The sequence below is a fragment of the Pectinophora gossypiella genome, chromosome 8 (assembly GCF_024362695.1).
Source record: "Pectinophora gossypiella chromosome 8, ilPecGoss1.1, whole genome shotgun sequence".
Lineage (NCBI taxonomy): Eukaryota > Metazoa > Arthropoda > Insecta > Lepidoptera > Gelechiidae > Pectinophora > Pectinophora gossypiella.
The window spans coordinates 3,959,278-3,981,615 of record NC_065411.1 but is presented as its reverse complement, the minus strand read 5'-3'; the positions used below and the strand labels follow the sequence as shown (position 1 = coordinate 3,981,615).

The window sequence follows — 22,338 nt, the reverse complement described above, 5'->3', positions numbered from 1 at the left end:
CTTTGACAAAAGGAACTACCAGCCCTTGCATCCCCCGAAGCCTCGTTGAAAGATCCTTAACAAATAGTTTAGCTTCTGGTCTCCAAGGACCTATCGTGGCTTATCCTACTTCTGATAAAGCAAAAGCTTTGTATAAAATAGTTAACTGTGCTTTAAGAAGAAGATAGCTTAGTTCAGAATTTGTTTATGTACACACACTCATTTGTTTTGTACTGAGTCTTTCATCGGGGGTGGCATTATCAGTCCCTGATAAAACCCTCTGTAATAATAAAAAGATTAACAAAAAAAGGACCTATCGTCTCAACAGCAAACGGAACAAAAATATAAGAACCCGCCAGACCCGGTAATTCCTCCTCTTCAAAGACTACTGAAATAGCCGCTGCCGCGGGCCGAGACGAAGTAACTATTTTGTGTTAACTATTGTGGTTGGAAATCCAGGCCTTATGAGGTTAGAATAAAGCATGGTCTTGTTGAGATGTCTTATTTAAACATGTCCGATATCCAGCTGTTGGACCAGTCGGTCGGTGTAATTTCGCCCATTGGTGGGCCGCGACCCGTAGTTTGGGAAACACTGCTCTATGCACATTATGTTACTTCGATCACTTATCCGTTAAAACGAATGCTAGTTATGATGTAAAAAGAAAATAATAAAAGCACATAATAGTTTTGCGTAATGTTAGAAAGTTTTACGTTTTGTAGGTTTGTGACGTCACGTCGTATCTATTGCTGTAATCTGTAATTATTTACGCCTCTTTTGTTTAATTTACCTACTTAATGTGTAATTTAGTAATGCTGGTGTTAATTGGGCTATGCAGATTTAGAGTAGGTAAGTATTATAATGATTCTGTGTACAGATAGAGGCTAAGTGAAATATAAATATTCAGATTTTCGACACAACCTTAACTAGGTATTTTACAATTTTTCATTTATTTACCAACGCTCCAACCAGTTCTAATGACATACGAAATGCAGGATTTCTAATAATTTTGACATTACTTATGTCTTAATTTTTTTTACCTATCCTTTATGGACACTTACCATTGCTTATTAACCTTTCTTTTTTATACTAATATGATACTTGGGATCTGGATCAGAGCTACAAACGAGAAATCCATATTCTCGAGAAATGCGGAGGTATGTACGTATGTGACCTAACCTGTATTGGGCTGGTTTTCCCTTGGCACCGCGGCCGCGGGTTGGAAGGTCAGACAGGCAGTCGCTTCTGTGAAAAACTACACCTGTCAATCAATCTACACATTTTTACAATACTAGTTAGTATTTTGAATTTGTCAGAAAATAAATTTAAAGCTCATGTGAAGCTCACTTTTGTTAGCTAACTCCTTAATACGGAAACCAAATATTATTACTACAAATTATAATAAGAAATATTAATACAAAAGAATACAACAAAAAGTCTTTCAGTTTTCTCTTCTCTCGACAATAATCGTCTTCACTTGTTTTTCTTTCCTCGAAGTCGCAGACGGAACACCCGCCAAAACGTTTTTCTCTTAAAAAGTGACGTGACGTTCCTTTTTTGAAATTGCCAACACGGCCATTCTGCAAAGCGCATGCCCTCAGGCGCTGCTCAAATAACTGTAACATAAAATCATTCAAAGATTAATTCATTATCATTCCGTTCGGCCAATCGTGACATAATTTTCCGATCATATTTAAGATTCTATCTGATCTACGTCCCTGTAGTTTTAAGCGTCTTTACATTTTCTTCACTCCTTTCTGTTCCTTTTGGCATAGGTAACATTCTGAATGATTGGTTTAGGCAATTTACCTTTAGACTTAGGTAAACCCGTACCAATTATTTTTTGTTTGGTAACCATGAGTGGAGTGTTGGTGTTTGTGTGAGTGTGAGTGTGATATATACAATTCTCTACTCATGCAATACCAAATCAGTCTTGTTCCTTTAGACTTAGGCAACATACTGATTGATTGGTTTTGGCAATTTACCTTTAGGCTTAGGTAAACCCGTACCAATTTTTGTTTGGTAACCATGAGTGGAGTGTTGGTGTTTGTGTGAGTGTGAATGTGATATTTACAATTCTCTACTCATGCAATACCAAATCAGTCTTGTTCCTTTAGTCTTAGGCAACATACTGATTGATTGGTTTAGGCAATTTACCTTTAGGCTTAGGTAACCCTGTACCATTCTCCAGTTTGGTAAACATGAGTGGAATGTTGGTGTACGTGTGAATGTTAACTCATGCACTACCAAATCAGTCTTGTTCCTTTAGACTTAGGCAACATCCCGATTGATTGGTTTAGGCAATTTACCTTTAGACTTAGGTAACCCTGTACCAATCTCCAGTTTGGTAAACATGAGTGTGTGTGTGTGTGTGTGTGTGTGTGTGTGTGAGTGTTAACTCATGCACTACCAAATCAGTTTTGTTCCTTTAGACTTAGGCAACATCCCGATTGATTGGTTTAGGCAATTTACCTTTAAACTTAGGTAACCCTGTACCAATCTCCAGTTTGGTAAACATGAGAGTGTGTTGGTGTTTGTGTGAGTGTGAGTGTGATATTTACAATTCTCCACTCATGCAATACCAAATCAGTCTTGTTCCTTTAGACTTAGGCAACATACTGATTGATTGGTTTAGGCAATTTACCTTTAGGCTTAGGTAAACCTGTACCAATCTCGAGTTTGGTAAACATGAGTGTGGATTGCAAACATGTGTATGTGTGTGTGTGTGTGTGTGTGTGTGTGTGTGTGTGTGTGTGTGTGTGTGTGTGTGTGCGCGTGTGTGTTTGTGTGTGTGAGATAGCGAGAGAGAGAGAGAGGTGCGTGTGCGTGCGTCAAGGTACATATAAATATATAGATGAATAATAAAATAAATAAATATTATTAGTAAACAATCACCTATAATTGCCAACATGAGCTTACAATTGACTCCAGTTGTCTAACCGAAACCAGGGCGTCATGTTTTCCACGACAACTGTTCCTGTGTAGCGTTTGTCAGGACGTTCACAAGTATGTGTCATGGCCCAGGACTTGTATACCCTTATAAGGGCCCTTATATGTAGGCAACAAGTTTTACTCCGGCCGTCATTTGATTGATTTATAATTATTACAAGTACCAAATCACCAATTATGTAAAGTAACCGTACTCGTAGACGTACTCACTGGTTCACGTTTCTATTTTCGGCTGCTCTTCGACTTCCTCTTCTTAATGAGTTCATACCTAGCAGGTGAACGCGCTTTCGTTTCGATCGTGATCTGCAATCGATGGTAAACACATCACCATACCTGGTGCTTCCCGCTACCGGCGATTTTCTTCGCGGCAAAGGTAGCGGCGTCCTTGACCTGCTCAGCCCCCTACTTAGAGTGTGAACGGGAAGGCCTCCGCTTCGATCTGGACTTTCGCTCGTCCATTACGGCAATGGATCCGAAACACTTCTGATGTTAGCTAACTCCTTAATACGGAAACCAAATATTATTACTACAAATTATAATAAGAAATATTAATACAAAAGAATACAACAAAAAGCCTTTCAGTTTTCTCTTCTCTCGACAATAATCGTCTTCACTTGTTTTTCTTTCCTCGAAGTCGCAGACGGAACACCCGCCAAAACGTTTTTCTCTTAAAAAGTGACGTGACGTTCCTTTTTTGAAATTGCCAACACTTTATGTAAAAAAGCTTATTATAAGATTAATGATTACCTTTATGATAAAAATGTCTGGTATTAAATGTGTTTCTCTAGTTATTAAATAACTTGTAACGTATACCTACATTGATTTGAAAGATGTGTTGCTGTTGCAGTTTCTTGTCATTTTTTCTCCTCAGCCATAACACCTTACGATATGACGTAGATTCAAAAATGTCAAATTGACGTTCAATAAGTTTATCTATGATAATTACGATGAATAAATGATTCTGATTCTGATTCAAAGGATAATGTTAATAACGAGACGGATGGTCCTTAAAGCAAATAGGTAGGTATCTACCTACTTATTGTAAATCAGCGTTCAACCAACTATACCACAAATAGGTGGGCGTACATCATTAAATATTAATTATAAACGTAGGTACGTACTTAAGACTAAAGAGAAAGTCCTATTTACTGCTATGTATTGCTACTTTCATTAATTACCATATACATTATGATAATCACCTTGTTATCACATATTGCGCCGGCGCCGGTTAATGCGTTCGTTTGCTATCAGCACAGGTCGGGTCACTGACCTTTATTTCGTGTCTTGCGAGGTTTGGTCTTCAGTAATCTTGACCTTGCTCTTGACTTGGCTGGAAATTCTTCATCGTGTGAGTTGTGAGGTGGAATACCAACCTCATCAACCCTGGTGTCAGGGTTATTACTTGGCCGCCAAAGGCCCCTGATATGGCTCATGTAACGACTACATACTTACATCAGTAAGTAGTGTTCGGGACCAACGGCTTAACGTGCCTTCCGAAGCACGGATCATCTTACTTTCAATCAGGTGATCAGCCTGTAATGTCCTAATCAAACTAGGGATGACAAAATTATTTTTGTGATTAGTGTCCACCGGGATTCGAACCCGTGATAGGTACTACTATGTATTGCGTTCTCTGAATAGGGTTATCACGAATTTTTGGAAGATACCTATAATATGTAGGTACATACATAAAGACATTAATAGTCTACATATTAATGTCCCAATGCACGACACTGCTCCATTGCGGGTTTGCTGGAGAACAGTTGGATTAGTAGCCACATATGTCAATAGCCGAAACCAGGGACTTTTACGTGCCCTCCGAAGCAAGGAGGACCCCGTAATAAAAGGTACTGAAAGGTAGTTACTCTTAGCAGAGTCGCGTCGGATATTGTTATCGAAGTAAGCAGACTCAGAAGCCGTCAGAAGACAACCCACAGCCACTGTTGGTGTCTGCAGGAATAATCACCTACGTACCCTAATTTTGAACTCTATTGTAACAGCGACAAGAGCCCAACCAGCCCAGCCGATCGTACATATAGTGGGTATATCCATAAAGTAAGACGCGCTGTTCCTTAGTTGACTTCTTCAGATGTGGCTGCGGTTTATTGAGATCTGCTTGACATCTGCTTATTATTTGAATGAACATTTTTGTATCAAGCGCCATCTTTTGAGTATAAAAAGAACAGTTTATTCTAAAATACGAAGCGCCCTCTGTTGTGCAGTACATAAACTACAACAACTTGTAATCTATTGCGTATTCAGATGTAATCAAAGTACTACTACTTGCCGCTAGGTGGCGTTTAACAATGTTATATTGTATTTTTTAATTTTCCAATATTTAAATACAAGATCATTTTAATTATTGCAGGTAATTTTTAATTGATAAGAAATACATCAAAAAGCTTTATCTTTTTATTATATTTTTTATAATGTTTTACTAACCAATAGATGAATAATTTCAACTCAGTTGTCATCTCCCGTATGGTCTAGTGGCTAGGATACCTGGCTTTCACCCAGGAGGCTCGGGTTCGATTCCCGGTACGGGAATATCTTTTTGTCGTCATTTTTTTGTTATTTATTTTTTCTGCATTATTTATAACTTATTGTCCGTTGTATGTAATCTGTTATTACAATTATTGTTGTATATTGAAGTATTGTAGAGCGCGGACCAGATGGTGTAGTTGAAAAAATATTATAGACGTCTGTATTTTTAGCAAAAGTAATAAAACTGACTGGAAAACGTAAACGAAAGTCGGTATTTATTTCAAAACGAATAACAAATGTATGAAGCGTTGGCTTACAGTATGGCCGAAACATGCTTTACGTCGAATCTTCGCCGCATTCAAAATATTTACAATAAGGCACCTACCTGACAACACTATTTGCGATTGGCGATTTTTTTTACAAACAAAGCATAAGTACATTTACTTCTTTATGGCATCATAAATTAAATTTGAATCAATACTTTTGTTTTATTTCCGGAAACACGTGAACGTGTGAAATTCCTTGACTTCCGGTTGTGATGATTTCAAATCTCTACATTGTTCTTTCTCTTTGTTTGAATCTCTCTACTGCGTAGATTAAGAGACTGCGTGTATTGCGTCTACTAAACATAGGTAGATAACATAACATCACGCCTGTGTCCCTGACGGGGTGGGTAGAGGTGTATAATACACGGCTTCGCCATGAGATTTTTTTTGACGTGACTTATTGAAGATTTGCCGCAGATGGCATTAACTACTTGGCCGGACAAATGGGGAGCGTTGAAGGCTCTCACCAGGTACAAATTTTAAGACAACCAGGCCTGAGGGTGCCCAGTTGGGTGCGAACCTCAACTCAAGGCGTGGTCTGAGAGGAAAAATATTTGAAAGAGTTAATCGACCCGAGTGGGTCGATAGCGATAAGCGCTGATTGACGGAGTCGCCATGAGTGAATATGCTGTGTAAATAGTTCTTTTCTTCCCCTTAGTGTCAAAATTCTACTTGCTAGTTCATGACATTCGCTTCTTCTACCGTCAAACTCTTATACATTTTGACCGGTTTAGATTACTCTTGACATGACATTAGTTAAAGACATCCAGAATTTGATCGCGGTTTGTTCTAGAACTTCCTTTTCTAATTCTACCCGTATATTATATTCACGGTTAGTCTCTTAAATCAGTTTTCACGAATAAGTTCATTCTAGTTGCATCTTTCATCTAAACTAGCGAAGCGTACCAATCTCAATTCTCGTTACTAGGTAACTTCTGCCACACCACGAAACTCCTTCTTTTTTTCTCTCTTGTGGGTTGTGAAGTCAATGTCTGATCTTATCAACCCTGGCTTTAAGGTCAGAAGAAAAAAGCTAACTTGGTTCATGTAGGACACTGCCTCACCACACTCAATCATCTCCCTAGCATTATCCCGTTTTTACGGGGTCTGCTTGCTTGAAGATTTTACAGGTCCAGTTTTTTACAGAAGCGACTACCTGTCTGACATTCCAACCCGCGAAGGGAAATCAGCCCAATACAGGTTAGGTCACATACCTCCGAAAATGCATTTCTCGGGAATGTGGGTTTCCTCACGATGTTTTCCGTCACCGCTGAGCACGTGATAATCATTTATGATCCAAACAAATCCAGCACATGCCTAAACCAATGATTGTCGAATTTGTTTTCGAGATCATGATTGGATCATAAATGATTATCACGTGCTCAGCTCCCTTACCACACTATTTCATGTTATCATTCCTACTTTTTAACGGGTATTTGTTATAATTTAAACGACAGTTTTTAAAGCAGGCAACTTTTCAATCGTAGATTTTACTTAAATACTTATTCACAGAATCTAAACCTGATGATGTCATTATTGTCTACGTTTTTGTCAAAATACTAATGCATAATTTAATACCTTATAATAAAATAAAAAATGATGATCGTGCTAAAAAATATGTGAATAATAATCTGAGCTCTACCTACACCACACCCCGGACACATCATACAAAACACCTCGTTTTACACAGACACTACACATTGACGTTATCGTACACGCGAACCTGTGTGTGTTGACGTCTGACGCCCATACGATTGAAGAATAAAATCAGACCAAGAGCATAGAATAAAAAATAATATTACGTATAGAACGACAGCTCTTCGCTCCCCACCAGCAACTGAGCTAGCTTCACCTCACCCACCTTCGGTTTAGTCTTCAATCGTATGGCGTCAGACGTCACACACACAGATGCGCGTGTATGATAACGTCAATGTGTAGTGTCTGTGTAAAACGAGGCTTTTTGTATGAAGTGTCCGAGGTGTGCCAAGGGATTTTGAGATAAACCTAGCTCTGCCGCCGATGGGGAGCGGAGAGTTGCCGTTCTATACGTAGTATTATTCCTTATTCTATGCCTATACATACTTAGATAGCTACTCTTACGTAGGTAGGTACTCTAGGTACTTATGTTGTTTGTTCCAGCTTGTTATTTACCTTCATAATGTAATAATTGTAGGTTTTCTGAAATAATTGCTATTATTGATTTTATTGTTGGAAAATCTTGCTTTTACATCATCAATTGTTATACGTTAATCTCAACTTTTGTAACCTTCACTGTTTTAGGTATTACCTATAAAGATTATTCTATTCTATTTTATGGTTAAGGAATGAGGAATGACGATTCCTCATTCGATTCGATTTTCTTCTTGATGGATGGGATTGGGTTGTTGAGGAATGGCGATTACTCCACCGACAAGAGCGCAACTCTTAAATAGAGAGAGAGAGAGAGATTTTATAGTTATAGCGTTATACCGTTTTCACAGGGTCCGCTTACATAAACCTGAAGATTTATCAGGTCCGGTGTTTTTATAGAAGCAACTGCCGTTGGTCCCTGCTGTTGCTAGTCATGAAATATCATAAAACACACCTGTACAATGAGATATATATACAGGGTGTTAGTGACATCGTAACGAAAACTTTGAGGGATGATTGATGCCATGATTCTGAGATGATTTCAAGTGGAATTTTCCGTCGCAAAAGTATGGAACTGAAAATAATTAAAAAAAAAAACAAAAATTTTCATAAATATTCAGACTGAAAATTCCACTTGATATCAACTCAGAATCATGGTCTGAACCATCCCCCTCAGTATTCGTTACGGTGTCACTAACATCCATACTTACTTGTATGGCTACTGTATGTACTTGTGCGGGGTGTAAGTGACATCGTAACGAATACTGAGGGGGATAATTCAGCTGATTATTCTGAGTTAATATCAAGTGGACTTTTCCATCGCAAAAGTGTAGAATTGAAAATAATTTAAAAAAAACTAAAAAAAAAACATGAATTTTGCGACGAAAAATTCCACCTGATATTAACTCAGAATCATGGTCTGAATCATCCCCCTGAGTATTCGTTACGATGTCACTAACACCCTGTATATATTATACTATGATAAGTGGTACATTTTTGTATACAACGTATTTTCTCATTGTACAGGTGTGTTTTAGTATAAAGTTAAATATACACATTTAGTAGGCTATCGTTGAAAGATGTACCGCCCGGCAAGGTTGCATCACATCAGTGCGTTGTACTCATGCATTTATGTATGCTTAACCTTAAGATTGTGCATACCTATTTTGATAACATGTACCGCGTCATACTGTATTCAATTCGTTCAAACTCTGCTATAAGACAAAAAACAACTTAAAAATACCATTTTGCTCATCATTCCTAAGATACTGTATTGCTAGACGAAGAAAATGAAAAAATAATGTTACCTTACGTTGACGTCATCTAAATTGGATAAGATAAAAAAAGAAACGAAAAAAAACTTTAAACGGCTTTTTCTCGAAATGGCCTTTTGGCGCTTACGTAATTTTGCCTTTCCAGTGACGATATAGTGTCTTACGCAGTCCCGTAACGGATTGGTATCCTAAAAATAAACGTAACATTATTTAATTTTGTTTTGTTTTTTTTTTTTTGTATTTACACAATTATTTTTGTAAAAAAGTAAACATACAAAATGTGACTGCAATACATTATTGATGACTTGCTGTAGAAGATGATTCAACTGAGAGATTTTGGGGAAATACAGAGTGTGTCAATAAAATATCTTTTTCCAACCCTATTTTTACTTTCTACAAATGTAGAGTTTCCACTTTATAGTCTACACTCAAATGTAAACTCAATATATTATTGGTTTGACAGCTTTGCAGCGGCAACTATGGAGTATTTGTCATTTCAAATATAAATAAATAAATAAATAAATAATATAAATATTATGATGAAATAATAGCGACAGGTTACTGACCCATCGCCCATGATGTATCCATCACGTTACACACAATGTGCTTGCTTTTCATAATAATGTTTCAGAAAATCAACCTTATCTGTTATGTGTTTACAAGTGAGTCAACCCTGAAAACATTGCAACACTATCTCACATTTTCTTGGCACTAAGAACATTTGAAAAACATAGGTTACTTATTTGAGCAGTCATTTAGTGGTTTTGAGACTTTCACGCTCATAACTAGTTCTGAGTATGAACATAAAAAATAAGCATAAGGCCAATAAAATGAATTAGTAGATAAAGATATTTTGTTTCAGTTATTTGTTTAAATAAAATTGGTAAGTACTTACCTAATATATTTGCATGTAAAAGTTTAACTGTGATATCATATAACGAAAATAAAATATGACACATATTTTCTCATAGAAATGTTGTCGGTGAATCATTATAGAAAGGAAGGAAATTACTGTCAGTTGCTTGTTTAAGTAACTAGCCTGTGAAACTGAGGCCGCTTTCGACTGATGTCTTTCATTCCAATTACCAGGTGAGTACCTACAAACCCACGAAAACTTCCAATCACAACTTGTCCAAGTACAAATCCGACCCCCTCTCGGCCAAATTTTTTGCTAAGGTTCGCCGATCGTGAAAGGAAATGACTGGCGCCGTCTGTATGGCCGGAGGCACGCGGTGGATACGCAAGTTAGATAACACTTCCTCGGAAACTCCGCAGGCCTTCCCTCATCACACCTCGTTGTATTTATTTTTTAAACGCCTGCGAATATACAAGAGTAGGATTTAGCGGCGTTCAGCCAGTCACCGCTCGGACTACACACGGACGACATTCGCGCGCGCGCGGTCGAGCATTTTCCCGCCGCGAATTTAAACGTGTTCTAAATTCTACACGAGTTCCTTTCCGGCCAATGATAGTGTTCGAATCAATTTTAATATGCCTAAAAAGAAATAATTTTTAAGTTCTAAAACAGTAGTTTTAATGCGTATTTACGAGTTCACTGGAACATGTGCTAAATTGTGAAACTTGCTAATGACATTGCGAGCTGCATGTTTAAAGTGCCGTTTTTCGCCTATAAAAATTCTGTGATAGTATTTGCTGTGAAACATTGTACAAAATATTTGTGTTAAAAACTTTTTAGTTATTGTAAATTTCGATCGGTTTCGTGAAATTTGATTTCGCGAAACATATAACAAAAATTCTTTATGATAGGTCCATATATGAAGGTGAGTGGCAGTTTGTTATCTTAATATAATTTAACCTAGTTTCATTGGTGGCTGGGTTATCTATTGTTGTACTATGATACCGAAATATTTGTAGATCAAATCCTGTGAATATACTAAAATACACAGTGATATTTTGTATATTTCAGCGATAATTGCCTACGGAAACTTCTTAAATAGATAGGTAGGTATAATTAGGACTCTTTGGATACCTTTGTTGAAAGGTATACTTTTTAATTATCACGTATAGTATAATAAACTATCCAAATAAGTAAATTAAGGTTAAACAATTAACTGTACGTACCCGCCATGACACACTTAAACTACTAATAGGTTAAAAATAAATGTAAATGTAATGAAGTAAGCTAACGAGGAAGGTTCAACATTTCAATAGTTCTGTTAGCTTGTAATGTAAGTAGGTAGGTATATACAAATATACAGTACTATACTGAACATTACAATCTCAATTGCGTATTCCACATTAGGTAAACACGGGTAGATCGCTGGAATATTTTGTCGTTACTGAAAATAAATATCTAAGTAAAAAAAAAATAGTTACATACATAATATACGTAAACTCACGCCTATTTCCCACCGGGATAAGCAGACTACGGAGACTTAATAGTTAAATTCCTAAGTCAAATAGTCATTACACCGAGTTTCTTATTAGATAGTTATTTTATCAAGTATTATTAATAAGCACTTACTAGTAGCTACTACCAATATTACCTGTAAATTTTGTGTAACCCAATGACGCGTTTATTACTTATAATTTATTTATAATTCGCGTTAAAACTGTGACGACTGTTAGGGATTTTACAATAAATTGTGACGTCATTTTGATCGAAATAAAACCTGTTTTATTTATTCTTAGCATTCGATATTCAAAAATAAATATCAAGCGATCCTTTCGGTTGCGAATTCGAAGAAACTTGCACACCCATACAGCCTAACTTCAAGTTGAGAATCAAGTTTTTTCAAGCAAGCGTGAGTCATAGAGTCAGCTCGTCATCAACTGATTTTGGTAACGGTTATACTCGTCTAGAGGTATCGCTGATGTTATACTTTAAAACTATTAAGTAACCATTATGACGTCATTGGTTTGCTATATAATACCTATTGTCGTACTTTGTGCTCTATTGACAGTGAGCTATGAAATATAGCTGCCAATCAGTGCTCTTTTCGAATATTTTACGGTGACATATATAATATATTATAATATATATACATATTGGGAGCAACATTCGGCATATTCGGATTGTATTTAGGCTGTATTGGTTGTAACACTACAGTGTTACTAAATACAGCCCATATTATTATGTTGCCTCGAACCACTATTATGACGAGATTTTTGTAACGGTCGTCAAAACTTCAAAAGGAATGACGGAATATAGAACTTGGAATTATCTTTGATCTGGCAGAACAGACTGCCTTAGCCTCGCGAATGCTAGTTAACTGCCGAGATAAACATTTTGCGATATTGACGTGTTTTGATAGACAAGTGTGTATTTATAATGGTTCTTCGAAATATACAACTTGGACAAAAAGCGTGTCAATTACAAAGGAAGGTTGTTTTAACCGTAGTATTGTTTTAGATTATGACGTTGACGACCGTGACCTCCGAGAATACTCGTACTTAATTAATGTATAAAAAAATCCAATCACTATTTGCATAGTCCACTGGCTCGCTCTATCGTTCGGTTATCACAGTGACATAATCACAGAGTTGACATAACAGAGTAATTTGAACATAAAAGGGGCAGTTATAATCTACCATAATGATAGTACTCGTGGCCACAGTGGCCGCCTGTTCAACGACAATGACGGGTTTTTGCCGGTGTCATTATTAATTTGTTTTCAATTGGAGGAAATTAGATACACCGCAGCATTGTCGTGTTCGTGTATCCGAATTTTCCCGCTGTAGACTTGGTAACAATTTTGTTATTTAAGTACCACTTTTCCGCCAATGGTCTAGTGACCAGAGCCGCAATGAATTAAAAAAATAGACTCTAGTAACGACGTTAACTAACGAGGAAGTTTCAATATTTCAATAGTTTTGTTAGTTTGTCATGTAAGTAGGTATATACAGTAATATACCGGACATTATAATCTCAATTGCGTATTACATATTAGGTAAACACGGGTAATACCGCGGGGACTTTTGTTGTTACTGAAAATAAATAAGGATGTTGAATACAGCATTTTTACTTAAATATTAAAATTAGATACACCACGGCATTGTCGTGTCCAAGGCGTGTATCCGAATTTTCCCGCTGTAGACTTTAGCCTCGATTGCATGCCAAGATTTCCCAGTAACTTTGACCGACTCGTTTTCACTTGAAGGAAAAAATAAAGATGAATTACAGCAGCTCGTTGAAATCGTAATCATCGAATATTGAATCCCAATGATACTCATCCCACGAATCAAGCTAGGTCACGAGTTCGTGTATAGATCGTCTTGTCGGTTCAATATCAATTAAAATTAATTGTAGAAAAAACTAGTCATTGAATTGTTTGCCTGATTTGGATTTAATTATAGTCTGACCATAACAAGTGACTTTGAATGCGCAAATATTCTTGTTATCATAACCATACACTTGAACTTCGAACATTGTCGTATATTTTGGTATATGTATCTTTTCATTTTTACTTGACGCTTCGTATGTATGTACGATAAGGTGCAAAAGTCCAATCAGATTCTTGCAAAGTAATAAATTAACTGGTTGCACTTAAGACCTCCTGGTTACATGTCGGTTACATAGAATAAGCGGAATAATACTACCATACTACGTATAGCACGGCAAATCTCCGCTCCCCACCAGGGTCTGAGCTAGGTTTAAGTACCTCATCCCCCCTCGAACATAGTTTAGACTATAATTTGACTAGAATAGTATGGGCGTCAGACAGCACACAGTTGTTTGTATGAAGTGTCCGCGTTGTGACCGGGGTAAACAGAAACTATGTAATTTTATTTGCGTCAATTCTGACATACTTCTCTTGCTTCCCCCACATTCATCAGTCGGTTCATACACACGCGCCGGTACATCATACTAAACCCTTTCTAACCAAAACAATACCTACATACGCAACACAACAATAGGAAACCAAAGGTAGATTTCTCGTCTATAAGCATCATCATCATCACCAGCCCATTAACGTCCCCACTGCTGGAGCACGGGCCTTCCCTATGGATGGATAGGGAGATCGGGCCTTAAACCACCACGCGCGCCCAGTGCGGATTGGTGGTTATTAACGACTGCTAATGCAGCCGTAACCAACGGCTTAACGTGTTTTCCGGAGCACGGAGGAGCTCGAGATGAAAACTTTTTTTTGTGGTCACCCATCCTATGACTGGCCTTTGCGAAAGTTGCTTAACTTCAACAATCGCAGACCGAGCGCGTATACCGCTGCGCCACCGAGCTCCTCCTATAAGCATTGCTTACTTACTTATTCGTCAGTCTTTACGGCCTACAAAAACCAATTCCACGTGGCGTTTAAATTAGACATAACATTGTCAATTTATATATATACAACGGAACAGTTACCGAGGCTGTTAAGGACAATGATATAGAGTCGATAATAGTTTGAAGAAGTTGCAAAGCTTCAGCGACACAAGCACTAGACTCCTAATATCAAACGATCGGGTTTCATCAACATATCTGATTAATAGATTAGGGGGGTTAAAAAGGCCACATGGAAGCAATTCATCTAGAAAAACATTATTGCAATTTGACATTCGCGCGTGTAAAAGTAAGTGCGCAATGCAAACAAATGTCAAATAGCAATATTGCTTTCTTAGATGAATTTCTTCGATGTGGCCATTTTAAACCCCCTGCTCTATTAATCAGATGTGTTGATGAAACCCTTTCATTTGTTTTTAGGCCAGACGATACTTCTGTGATGTCTCAACGTGTTTGGGATCTTGAGTGAGCCAATGCGAATGCTTCCGTCACCTCCCGCTTACCGAAGCTAATTGATAGAATTAGCGAAAAACCAAACGTTGGGCGTCTACTTGGTTGTATGACCGATGCGTCAAAGTCATCAGACTTCCCTGTAAGGCAAACATAGCGTCGAGATGGCGCCTCAATGCTTCAATGATGTTTGATCGATTGCTCATGGCTGTATGTAATCAAATCACAGTCACGTGAGAAACTCTACAAGGCGAATTTAATAGAACATTTAGCTCTTGTTGTGTCCTACAGGATACATATACAATACAATACACAAACTATATATTATTGACCATAAAAACACAAGCCAAACACTCTGTCCATACACTCCACCGTCTATCAGCGAACACATCACATTGTGGTGTTGATTCCAACATCGCGGAGAGGAGATGCAAGCACGCATAAAAGGAGAATTAAATCAAGTCAGTTATATTAATATAACAGCCTCCGTGGTCTAGTAGCGTTAGGCTCACGATCTGGAGGTCCGGGTTCGATTCCCGATGGGGACATTGTAGAAATCACTTTGTAAGACTGTCCTTGGTTTGGTAAGGACTTTTCAGGCTTGAATCACCTGATTGTCCGAAAAAGTAAAATGATTTCGTGCTTCGGAGGGCACGTTAAGCTGTTGGTCCCGGCTATTAGCCGTAAAAACACTTCCACCAACCCGCATTGGAGCAGCGTGGTGGAGTATGCACCATAACCCCTCCGGTTGATTGAGGGGAGGCCTGTGCCCAGCTGTGCGACGTATATAGGCTGTTAATGTATGTTATGTATATTAATATTACAGTAGGTACCTACCTATAGTTAGGTATTTCAGCTCTACATCTCAATTGAATACGGAGACGAGTGTAAAGTTTATCTCAGACACAACATAATTAATGGGACGTGTCCACTATCGAACGACTGACGCGAATAACTACTTAAATACTATATTTAGAGTTCCCGATACCTATACCGAATTTAAATTTTGTATCGGGTGAGAGCCCTCATTTGTCTGGCCATGTAGTTAATTCCATGTGACGCAAACCTACAATAAGTCATGCTAAATAAAAAAACCCTAAAATAAATAACTAACACAGTTCGCTCGACCATTATAGACGGCGTTACGGCTCGCCACCTATCGCGTTGGTCTAACAGAAAGCTCGGTGTGGTGTTGGTACCTAGTTTATCTCGCAATGGTTGTACCTCTGACTGTCTTATGTTATGTTATGTAAACAAAAAATGTCTATGGTTTCTGCTAGCTTTTCTCGTATTCTTTCAGATCACTCACTTGTTCAATATTATCATCATCTTTACTTTAAAAGCCACACTCTTGTCGATATTTACCACACCTGTCTATCTAAGTCAAATTCCTTAATCGCCTTGTAAGACACGACGTTCGCCTTTTCTTTAATTTGTTCCATATAAGCTCTTCTTGGTTTTATTGTTCCTTTCTTTTCTTCTATCTTTCCTTCTATGATGTTTGTTCAATATTATAAATTATTCCTTTATATTCTTGTTGAATATAGTACAGGCAGCATGGGTTCAGTAGCTCACCATAACACGTGTTCGTAACCGCATTTTTACTATAAAAATATCTATCCGAGTCACCCGACCATCGAACATTGAGCCGCAACATTTATTTCTGCGCTCAATGGATCGTATGACCGGACGAGTGGAGTCCAGTACTAATGTGTTTTTTGTGGGATGATTCCGGGCTCATTTTATACTAGTTCAGTAGTAGTTGGGTGTCGAACACAGCAAGGTCGGTGGTTATCGTCCTATTGTTTCATGTCATCGTCACTCGTTCCACGATAAAGTTAACATTAATTAGTTTAGTAGTTACGCTCACTAACGCCCACTTTACGACAGGACTACTTTACTAGCTGGTCGAATAATCTGGAAATAACTAGTTTTAGTAATGCAGTTTATTTACCTGCCATACATACATCATAACATAAACAGCCTGTATACATCTCAATGCTGGGCACTGGTCTCCCCACACTGCTCTACTGCTGGTTAGTGGAGGTGTTTGGACTAGTAGCCCGGAATCAACGGCTTAGCGTGCCTTCCGAAGTACGCAATCATCTTACATTTTCAGACAATCAGGTGATTTAGCCTGCAATGTCCTAGCTTAACAAAATACAGTCCCATAATCACAAAGTAATTTCGACAATGTCCCCATCGGGAATCGTAACCAGGATATCTAGATCGTGAGACCAACGCTCTAATCTCTAGGCAACCGAGGCTGTCAATTACCTGACAAGTGACCTAAATTCCCATCCAATTATGGTTATGCTCAAAAAATTTGAATCAGATCGGACCAGGTTGAATGGTGTCAGCGTACTACTGACTCCACGTGGGCGCCGATCATATAAACATCAAGTCTTCGCAATAAATTCACCATAAAACTTCACATTATTTTTCACAAGCAATATATTTCTGCTGAAAACCAGACATTGCTGCTTTGCCGTGTCTCGGCGATTTGTCTGCGTATTTAATAAGAATTTCTGGACCGCAATTGAATTAATTTGATCAGTTGTATCGTAATAAAACCACATTCTGTACAAGACGGTATTTAAACTCCTTTAAGTAAATCAATTGACCAGTTGCTGGGTTAAGTCATAAACGCGGAAAGAATACTTGACATAGAGAAATATGAGATTAGGCGTATGATACCTTAGCAACTAATAGTGAACAATTCAGCATATATTTTTCAACAACAGGTAGGTATTTTCTCGTCCAAAGTTCATTTGTCTATTGTTATTATGACCAGTCAACTAAATCCGTACACGTTTATTTCATTATTTGATGAAATGGCTATTTTCAATTCACTTAAGCCGCCAGCGAAAACTTGTTTTCGAGTAAGTATGCGTTTTAGGTAACTGTCTCGTATTTCATATCATCATCCTTCTGCATTTATCGCACTCTATGTGGAGTCGGCATAACATGTATTCCTCTTCCATTCATATCTGTCAGTCGTCTTTTCCTTACTTACACTTTTCATACACATTTCCTTCTTCACACATTTTTGGGTCGTCCAGTACCTCTATATTCATCCACATTCATACTAAATACTTTCCCGGCCTTCTGGAGAAATGCATTTTCGGAGGTATGTGACCTAACCTGTATTGGGCTGCTTTTCCCTTTGCGGGTTGGAAGGTCAGACAGGCAGTCGCTTCTGTAAAAAACTGGACCTGTCAAATCGACAGCTTAGGTAAGCGGACGCTGTGAAAACCAGTATAATGCTAACGGGATTATTTATACTCAATACTTTCCTCGTAATATTTCATATCGTTTCCAGAAAAAGCTAAAAATATCTACGGAAAAATAACCTAATTCCGTCCCGGATAGTGAATGGATGCGCACTGTCATTGTTTTATCTGGAGTGGCCGGTGAATGGCCGGCCAACGTTCTCCTTAGCCAATACGCGAAATTTCACAAACACACGGAAATAACCTCAAATTTCGGATGAAAACGGACTTGGCAGATAATAAAATAATTTGCGTTCGTTGACTTCCGTGTTCTGTGTGATGTTGGATGGTGTCACGGTTGGTGCTCGTGACTTGACATCGAGACTATTATAAGCTTGATTAATTTGTCAGTTGGACAGAAAGAGAGTACCTATAGAGAGTGGCCTAGTGTCATAGAATAAGGAAGAATACTATGTATAGAACAGCAACTCTCCGCTCCTCAGCAGCGTCTGAGCTAGGTTTTCTTAATGTTTCACTTCACATCCTCGAAAAATATTTCGTCTAAGTATAGTATAATTGTTTAATCTAATAATTATTATTATTTTATTTTAATTTATTTATATCATTAAACTAACATTGTTAGGTGAACCACTGAAACCGTTAAACCACAATACCGTTTATGTCGGTACCGGTCTCCTCAGTTCGTTCACCATACAAACAGCAGTAATTAAAAAACATAATGGAAAGTCTATAATATGCATTTGGTTCATCCGTCTGACAATTGAAACTTTCATGAACTTTGCCCATTGCTCAAACATATTGTTATACCAAAATGTGTATAAGTAATGTAATCATTTCAATAGAGTATTACCCCTGAGAAGGAAAACTCAGAGAAACCCTTGTAGACCAACCCTGACACCAGGGTTGTTAGGTTGGTAATCCACCTCACAACCCACACGATAGAAGAAGAAGAGTACAGTATTGTTTCAATCCCCACAATTGTATATCGCGTCGTAAAATAAGATTACGTCTAGTAAATATCTCATAAATCACAACATCAAAATCCCAGAATATATTCATATGAACTTTTAAAACAGTTTGCGCTTATTTTTTTTCGTTAGTAAAGAATCAATTTAAATTTTACACCGTCTCGATTGGTGTCAAGAGTTCGCAGTAAAAATTTTATTTGCGAATAAAAAATCATGATCGATTTTTTTTTAGTTTGCTGAAGTAGAATCACGTATCGATTCCCGTTACACTTGTTCGATCTAAAAATACTTTGAATATTGTAAAGGTGTTTGACATTTCAATGACGGACTTTCCAGGCTACGTTTTCCAAAATCAATATAGATGGCGCTGTACAGATTTAACGTAATAATTACCTATTTTCTCATTGCTCGGGTAACTACACAATTAATCAAAATATAATGTTTTAGCAGAGGTATGTATAAAAATAATTGTTGCGTGATATTTGGATCACATTATGTATAGAATTATGTTACAATAACTAAATTGCATTTCTTTATTTTGATGGGGGTTAAAATGGCCACATCGAAGCAATTCATCTACGAAAGCAATATTGCTATTTGACATTTTGTTTACATAGCGCACTTACTTTTATATGCGCAAATGTCAAATTGCAATATTGCTTTCTTAGATGAATTGCTTCGATGTGGCCATTTTAACCTCCCTGATTAATAATGGGTGGAAGATGTAATTGTATCTGGGTGTAATATAAAGGGTAATCATTTATACCCCAAAGATAAAAGATGCATATGTCTGTTATCCATGAATTTAGCTAAACGAAGGCAACTCTGTTCAGCGCCATCTGTATTTTTTTGGGAAAGTAGCATGGAAAGTTCCTTATTTAGGCGTTTCTCTCTGTATTTAAGAGCTGCGCTCTTGTCGGTGAAGTAATCGCCATTCCTCTCTTCTTCCCGCCAAAACCTTCACCTCCCGATACGACACGACCTGCGCCTTCTCTTTTATTTGTTTCATAAATGTTATCCTAGGCGGCGGTTTGGTAAGGCGTTTACGAAGTAATAATGTCATGAAATATTGTAGAAAATAATCGGAAAACGCTGTGATAAACGAAAAGTACTTGCCTATTCATATATTAAGTTCAATATCAAATGGTATTGTAACATTTCCAATAGGCACATAGGTACCTTATATCATTAAACTGTTTTTCTTTTTAAATAAAAGTATATTTACGCGGTTTATTTTGAAATCATATTCCAATCTGCTTTTTTTAATGTATAGACATAGAATCACGTTTAAAAAAAATATACATACGTAAGTAAATACTTCTTAGTATAATTTGTAAAGGCTGATTTATTATTTCTTGTCGTGCAATAAACGCACTTGTCCCTTTAACCGACGTCAGATTACGTATGAATGGGTATTAACATCAAACAAGATCGTTAAGACGTCATTACTTAAGTAATCTGTTTCCTTGCTATTAGCTGTAGGTCTGTATGTAAGTACGATACAATACAAAAACTCTTTATTCTTTTTTTTTGTGTACTGTACGTATTATTATATAAATAATAAGTAAGTATATTATAATTTACATAAGTTTAGTTTTAATTTCCTTTACATTAATGGATTTCTTTGATGTAATTTCACATAAAAATGTAAGCGTAGGTATATGTATATGTATGTCTCTTGTCGTGTAGGTCAGCTGGAAGAAATGTCTCTCTTAGATATACTATTTTGTGAAATGAAACATTAAAAAAAAGTGCTAGGCATATTAAAATAAAGGTAAATGTTACAAAGAAACATGAATTATAAAATAAAATGTTGCAAACAAAATAAGGCACGTATTAAGTATTTACCTACGTAATTGTAAACACATTCTACACACACACATTACACACATACACACACACATACATTACACACACAATAGTTCGCACATTAGTTCACCTGTCCTTTGCCCTTATCTTATTTTTTTCAATGTAGGTTATTATGCAGTTATGCAGTCAATCAAATTACCTTTTTAATTAATAACAGCCTCCGTGGTCTGGTGGTTAGTTTTAGGCTCACGATCTGGAGGTTCGAGTTCGATTCCCGATGGGGACATTGTCGATATCACTTTGTCAGACTGTTCTTTGTTTGGTAAGGACTTTTTATGCTTGTATCACCTGATTGTCTGAAAAAGTAAGATGATTTAGTGCTTCGGAGGGCACTTTAAGCCGTTGGTCCCGGGACCAATAAATTTGCCGTAAAAACACCTCCACCAACCCGCATTGGAGCAGCGTGGTGGAGTATGCTCCATGCCCCTTTCGATTGATTGAGGGGAAGCCTGTGCCGAACAATGCGAGACAACATTACCAAACGCAAATAGACAGTAGATAAACTCATTGGGTTAGTCTCATTTCACAAACTCACTGACTAACTGTGTGTGAATTTTTCTGACTGATCTTTTGTTCAAAATATGTGCCCTAAACCTATCAAAGCCTTGATGACACGCATTTTAGTCACCGTCGCAGTATACATGACTCATCTTTTTTTTATCTAGATGTCAATCACTTGTCTAGAACTACGTTAATATGACAATCATTCTATGCTAATTGCATCCTATGCTAGGTTAATAATCTTCTGTAAACAATATCTTTGTGTCTGGGAATCTTGACCCATTAATTTATTACCTTTGTTTTTATTAAATTGCTGATTATCACGTGCTACGTGGCGAAGGAAAACATCGTGAGGAAACCCACATTCCCGAGAAATGCGGAGGTATGTAATCTAACCTGTATTGGGCTGGTTTTCTGGAAGGTAAGACAGGCAGTCGCTTCTGTAAAAAACCGGACCTGTCAAATCTTCAGGTTAGGTAAGCTGACCCTGTGAAAAAACATAATGCTAGGGTGATGATGTGTCCTAACCTGTATTGGGCTGGTTTTCCCTTCGCGGGTTGGAAGGTCAGACAGGCAGTCGCTTCTGTAAAAAACCGGACCTGTCAAATCTTCAGGTTAGATAAGCGGACCCTTTGAAAAAACGGGATAATGCTATGGGGGTGATGTGACCTAACCTGTGTTGGGCTGGTTTTCCCTTCGCGGGTTGGAAGGTCAGACAGACAGTTGCTTCTGTAAAAAACCGGACCTGTCAAATCTTCAGGCCAGGTAAGCGGACCATGTGAAAAACGGGATAATGCTAAGGAGATGATGTTTATATTAAATTACTTAAATAGCGTATCTAATGTGTGAGATAATCCCTCCCATATTCATTAAGAAAGTATATGCATTACTCACTCACCACCTATCAGGTTGGTCTAACAGAAAGTTCGGTGTAGCGT

At 37.5% G+C, this 22,338-nt stretch overlaps 1 protein-coding gene and 1 non-coding gene across 3 annotated transcripts in view; both read left to right on the top strand.

The window, feature by feature from the left end:
* The first annotated feature begins 5,401 nt into the window (after positions 1 to 5,401).
* Positions 5,402 to 5,473, top strand: Trnae-uuc (transfer RNA glutamic acid (anticodon UUC)). The gene has a single exon. It is a non-coding gene; the product is annotated as a tRNA-Glu (tRNA).
* Positions 5,474 to 10,484: 5,011 nt separating this feature from the next.
* LOC126368884 (G protein-activated inward rectifier potassium channel 3-like) overlaps positions 10,485 to 22,338 on the top strand; it is a 76,295-nt gene continuing 64,441 nt past the window's right edge. The window contains exon 1 of one of the 2 annotated variants that reach the window (XM_050013091.1): positions 10,485 to 10,921. The gene's annotated coding sequence lies outside the window, so the exon portion shown is untranslated. The remainder of the gene's footprint in view (positions 10,922 to 22,338) is intronic. The other variant, XM_050013090.1, reaches the window with a different exon arrangement.